The 5,378-nt window shown below is 57.9% G+C and overlaps 1 protein-coding gene across 1 annotated transcript in view; it reads left to right on the top strand.

Annotated features, from left to right (window-relative positions):
* The first annotated feature begins 1,174 nt into the window (after window positions 1-1,174).
* Window positions 1,175-5,378, top strand: part of PWWP2B (PWWP domain containing 2B) — a 19,357-nt gene continuing 15,153 nt past the window's right edge. The window contains exon 1 of the mRNA XM_012807781.2: window positions 1,175-1,238. The gene's annotated coding sequence lies outside the window, so the exon portion shown is untranslated. The remainder of the gene's footprint in view (window positions 1,239-5,378) is intronic.

Below are 5,378 nucleotides of genomic sequence, written 5' to 3'. Positions count from 1 at the left end.
GCGCGGCCGCCACTCGGGGAGCGAAAGTGTCTCAAAGTCGCTGTGACTTTTCGGGGCGGGGGAGCGGACAGTCCGTAGAGGGGCTGCGGGCGCCGGGCGGCGCTGGGGCTGGGTGTCAGGAGCCAGAGTCCCCACGCCCCAGTGCGTCTCCGCGTGTCGCTGGGCTTCCCGAACTCCGTGTATCTGCCATAATTAACGCACTTTTCTTTGTTCAGACGCACTGTTGAATTCGGCTGTTTGCGGAATTGTCGTCGATTAAAAGGGGTCAGATGCTTCGTGGCTTTGCATTGTCAGTTATTCACAAGTGGGGGTGTTTTATGTAATGACAGTGGCCACCAGGCTCCTAGGAGTGACTGGGGCTGTGACCAGCAGTTATGCCCCTCTGCAGGGTCAGACACTGAGGTCGGGGCTCCCCTGTCATGGAGGAGCCAAAAGACACAGGTTGCAGGAGCCTTGGGTAGTCCCAGGGGGAGCCCTGGTTTCCTGGTGGAGGGCGTGGGTGGGGCTGGGGCAGTCATCCTCAGACGCACCTGTGCACCCCTGCAGGGACTCAGCAGTACAGAGGAGCCTCCTGGAGCCCGTGTCACATGGCACTGAGCTGTCTCTGCCAGATAAATGATTAGGCATTAATCAGACTCTGGTGCCTCCGTGCTTCTGCTGGCCTTTATTTTGAAGCCAGGAGCAGTAAAAGGCTTCCCTGAAAGGGCCCAACTTTCTCTGTCAGTGAAGCCCAGATTTGTGCCGTGGTGGCCTGGATGTGGCGGGGAGGACCATCCTCCTTTGACAATCATCTTGCTGACATTATTTCTTCATTAGATGTGCCAGAGCCATTTATGCACAAGTCATGTGATTTAACATATGGCCTCCCGTGTGACTGTGCCCGCTCTGTGCTGGCTGCCACCGGGAGTGCACAGCAGGACAGAGGGACACTGGGCTGAATAGCCACCTGGGAGCAGCAAGTCTCCTCCCCAGAATGGCTGCAGCTTCTTCCCTCAGGGAGAGTCCCCAGGGTACACCCTTGTCTCCTTCCTCAGCTCTGTCTGGTCTTTCCTCCCTGGAGGGGGACTTGCCCCAGTGGTTCCCCCTTTTCTTGGTCTCCCTGACAGGGTGGCTCAACAGCTCCTGACCTGTGTCTAGAGCTATCTGCAGGCAGTGGAGTCAGCCTGGCTGTAGATCCGCATCCCTGCCTCCCTGAAGCAGGCCTGCTGGGCTCCCCTCGTGGGAACTGGCAGCCGTAGGTACGTGGGTGTCGACTCTACCACAACCACCTTCAGCTGTCACCAGAGCTACCCACAGAATCTGGGCTGTGCCTTGAGGGGACCCCTCCTCTCTACCCTGCTGTGGCCCTGTCAGGCTGTGGTTGGCCCTGTCCTGTGTCTAGAGATGGATCTGTCCCCAGTCTACCCCTCCCCCCAGGCTTGGTCCTGAAACTGCCACTGCCCACCTGTCCTTCCTGTGCTTGTCACCCTGTTCTCACTGTTTCCAGTTCTCTGCCCCTAATCTCACGAGTTGAGATGCTAATGTTTACAGCCCTGCCTCAGGATATGGGCCAGGTGCTCATTTCCCCTCAGTGCTCTGTACCTGCACTTGTCCCTGTTGGTGACAGTGAGGCTCTGGGTGTGGGCTCTGATGGGCAAGGAAGAGCTTCAGAGCTTTGCTTCTTGGACATCTGTCCATCCACGTCACAGGAATCTGTGGGCCCCAGAGCCATGGGCATGACATGCTGGATCTTTAAGACAGGCAGGTGAACTACGGAATGGCCCATTCGAGCAGCTCCCCTCATTCAGATGCAGATCTGGTGGCCTGAGTTCCTCTTGCCATGACTGGTCATGTAGATGTCCCCTGGCTGGATCAGGGCAGTTACCTGGGCCCTGAGCACACAGCCTCCTGGGTAGAAGGGCTGCAGTGGGTCGGCATTGATGTTCATGGTTAGGCCAGTGTGAGAGGCGGGGTCCTCTCCCTTGATTCTCTTCCCTATTTGCAGAGGGCCCAGGTAACTGCCTGGGTCTCTTGGGTGAGTAGAGTTGCCTAGCCTGGTGCTGAGTCTTGAACTTGCTGAGGGTGCAATTCTCTGGAACCCACATCCCAATCCTCCAAAAACTCCAGCCAGACATTGCCTGTGCCCTGGCAGAAGGGCACCCTGACTTCTGTCCAGGATGGGGGCTTGGCTGTTGGTGGCTGCTCTTGGGAATATTTGCTAGACAACCGAGGATGAGTGCCTAGTCCAGGCTCCTCTGGCATCAGAGCTGCAGTGGTAATAAGATGTGTTCCCTGCCCTCCAGAGCTAGAGGGACCAAGGTGTCCATGTGTCGCAGACTGGAAAGTCTTAGGAGGTGGCATCGAGTGAGTAGGTTGAGGATATGGGGTGCTTGTGCTGATAGAGGGGCCCAGAGGGCTTAGAGAAGGGTGATGCTGATGGCTCATAAGCCTTTGAGTCCAGGACATAGAGCAGAGGAGTAGCTGGCCCAGTTGCTCTGCCCTAGAGCTTCTGGGGTCAGTACTCACCGTGGGAGGTCCAGGCTCCCAACTCTGTGGCCCTGGGGAGGGGCTGCTCAGAGGCTTCTGCCAACCTCCTTTCTCTGACTCTCAGAGCAGTGCTGGTCCTGGGAGGCCCCTGAGTCCCAGCAGGCCTGGCCAGTCACTCTGTCCCTGCGCGCCGGGGTTTCAGCCCCGCGGCTGGCAATCTGCAGGGCTGTGGGGAAGGCTGTAGGTATTTCCTACACCAACACAGGGAAAGCTGAGATGGGGTCTTGGTGTGTGCCCTCAAGATGTGCTGGAGCTGCAGACTCCCCAGTGCAGGGCTTTGTGGAGAGGTTTCCACAGGCTCTCAGCCCTGCTTGGGCAGCTGCACTTCTCTGTCCCAGGAGCCATGTTTTCCTCACCTCTTCAGGCAGCCACAGGGTGAGGAAGGAGAATCCAGGAGCACCAGCAGCCTCAAGTCCTGGGTCCTGGATCTGCAGAATGGGAAGCCTGGTGGGGTCAGCTGCAATCACGTGCAGCCCAGGGGCTCTGCCTGTGCCCTTCCTGGCTGTGGCTGGCTCAGGCTTGTCCTGGTCTGTATATCCTTGGAAGGATGCTCAGCATTGTCCAGGCAATGGGCCTCAGTGTCCCTGGGCTCGGATACCTGGCTAGTGAGGGAGGTGCTATTGCTCTTGTTGTTCTGGAGTCTGTACCCCATTAGTGCCTTTTGGCTGCTGCTCCCTGACTCACTTTCCCGGCCTTTCCTCAGAGTGAGCTCCCCAGGGTAATTTCTGAGTTCTTACAGTTTTGTATAGAAATGTTGGCCAGCCTGGAGCTAGACGCCAAAGTTGGGCTGGCCCCCAGGCTCCTCCCCACATGCCTTCCCTCCACCTGGGTAGGGCTATCCCAAGGCTGTGCCCACCTGGAGGCCCTGGGATTCCAGTGGGGACCCTTGCAGGCTCACCATGGCTCCAGGGCCATGATTCCCTCTCCTTGTGGTGTCACCTGTGAGGCATCGCCAGGCCAGTGCAGCCTCTGTCCCTAAGGGAGGAGTAACATTGGCCATAGTCTGGCCCTTCTAAGGGGCTAAGCCTGGTGGAGCCCTGGGCCTCAGTTCTGGGCTTCCCAAAGGTGGGGCCCTGTGCCCAGGCCAGGACAGTGGCTGAGGCTCTTCCTGTGCTGACGCCAGCTATGTCTGAAGGCCACAGACCTGACCATTCAGACTGTTCAGCTCAGGCCATCCTGACCTCCCAGCCTTGCTAGTTTGTGAAATGGGAATGGTGGTGGCCTACATCCCACAGGCTGCAGTAGGATAGAGGGGGGCAGGTCCAGAAGCCTGGGCACCTGCTTTCAGCTTCAGAGGGTGTGAACTGTTCCCACCCTGTTTACCCACCAGGCGAGGTGGGGTGTGGCCTGGGGCTGCAGCAGCTCCAGGAAGGAAGCAGGCCGCCTGCTGTGCTGGGCTCATAGGCCAGGCTGTTTATCCACACCCTTCTTCTCAGGTCCTTGGGTGCTGGTGCTATGGATGGAAAGTGGACACAGGCTGTGAAAGGGACAGTGTGAGACCCAGGCCTGGAGCCTCTGGGGTTGGTGCCCATAGAGGGGTTGGCTTCCCTGTATGGCCCTGGAGAAGGGGCTGCTCTGGCATCCAGGCGCTGGCTTCTCCTCCTGACCTGCTCTCCCTGACTCCCCAAGCAGAGGTGGCTTGGCTGGCACTCGGCCCCTGCTCCTGCCCCTGGTTGGGCTCCCAGTGCCTTTGCCCTGACCCACAGCCTTGTGTGGTCAGGGTGCCGCATTGCCTACCCAGGCTGGTGGTCTGCCCAGGCAACTTTCTGGTCATCCAGGTGCTCCTAAGGGGGCAGAACTGGGCTGAGTTTGCCTTGAGTGTCCTTGAATGTGCTGTGCTCAGCCGGCACCCACTTGACTAAAGCCTCCTTCCTGGGTGCAGGGGCTGTGTGGAGGGTAATGGCCAGAAGCTCAGGGTGCGCGCGTGCGCCCATGTGTGTGTATGCCAGGTTTGTGCCTGTGTATAACTCACAAGTCCTCAGAATCTTCAGCCTATTGCGAATGCCATGAGGACCAACACAGAGAATGGACCAGTTGTACCCACCCTAGCTCTGGGGCTGGGGTCTCTGGGACACCAGACAGGAAGCCTAGGTTGGGGTGGTGGCTAGCTCTGGGCAGAACCTTACAACTCCCACATCTAGACTCCAGCATGCTGTTCCTGTAGGGGGTGAGATAGTGACTGTCACTCCTTGGCCAGTCACACGTCTGTCTGGATAGCTCTGGCCTGCCACTGTGGGGCCCAGATGGGACAGACATAGAAGAGCAGCAGGCCGTGCCAATAAAACTTTATTCACAAATTCCAGGTGGCTCCCTTTTTTCCTGTTCTGTCTTTGTCTCTGTTTTAGCTTAAAAAGTCTTAAGAGTTAAATCACATCTGTTAAAAATCATGTGTGATATCTAGTGAAGAAACACACAGAGCATCTGGACTTGTCTCTTACTTCACAGAACGTTAGTGCTTCCCTGGACCATCCCCTGGTGTGCCAAGCACCTGTTGGGTTACATGTGGCAGGGTGGCAGCCATGGCATGGGGCCTTGGAAGTATATGCAGGAAGGGCCCTCCGCCCCAGGAGGCAAGCAGCCGCTGGCTTCCGGCAACACACCCCAAAAGTCATGCAAGCATTGGACACTGCCTTTCAAATAGAGGCTGCTCTGCCCAGTGCTTCAGAAAAGCGGGGGGCCTTTGGCTGGGCAGCCCTGGGGTGTCAGCCCTACTGTTCAGCCTTAACTGTGGATGTTTCAGAAAAGGGGGGGACCTTGGGCTGGGCAGCCCTGGGGTGTCAGCCCTACTGTTCAGCCTTAACTGTGGGTCTTTCAGAAAAGGGGGGGCCTTTGGCTGGGCAGCCCTGGGGTGT

The sequence above is a fragment of the Otolemur garnettii genome, unplaced genomic scaffold (assembly GCF_000181295.1).
Source record: "Otolemur garnettii isolate 467f Iridium unplaced genomic scaffold, OtoGar3 scaffold00075, whole genome shotgun sequence".
Classification (NCBI taxonomy): domain Eukaryota; kingdom Metazoa; phylum Chordata; class Mammalia; order Primates; family Galagidae; genus Otolemur; species Otolemur garnettii.
The sequence above is the reverse complement of the archived record's forward strand: the minus strand, read 5'-3'. Positions and strand labels throughout refer to the sequence as shown.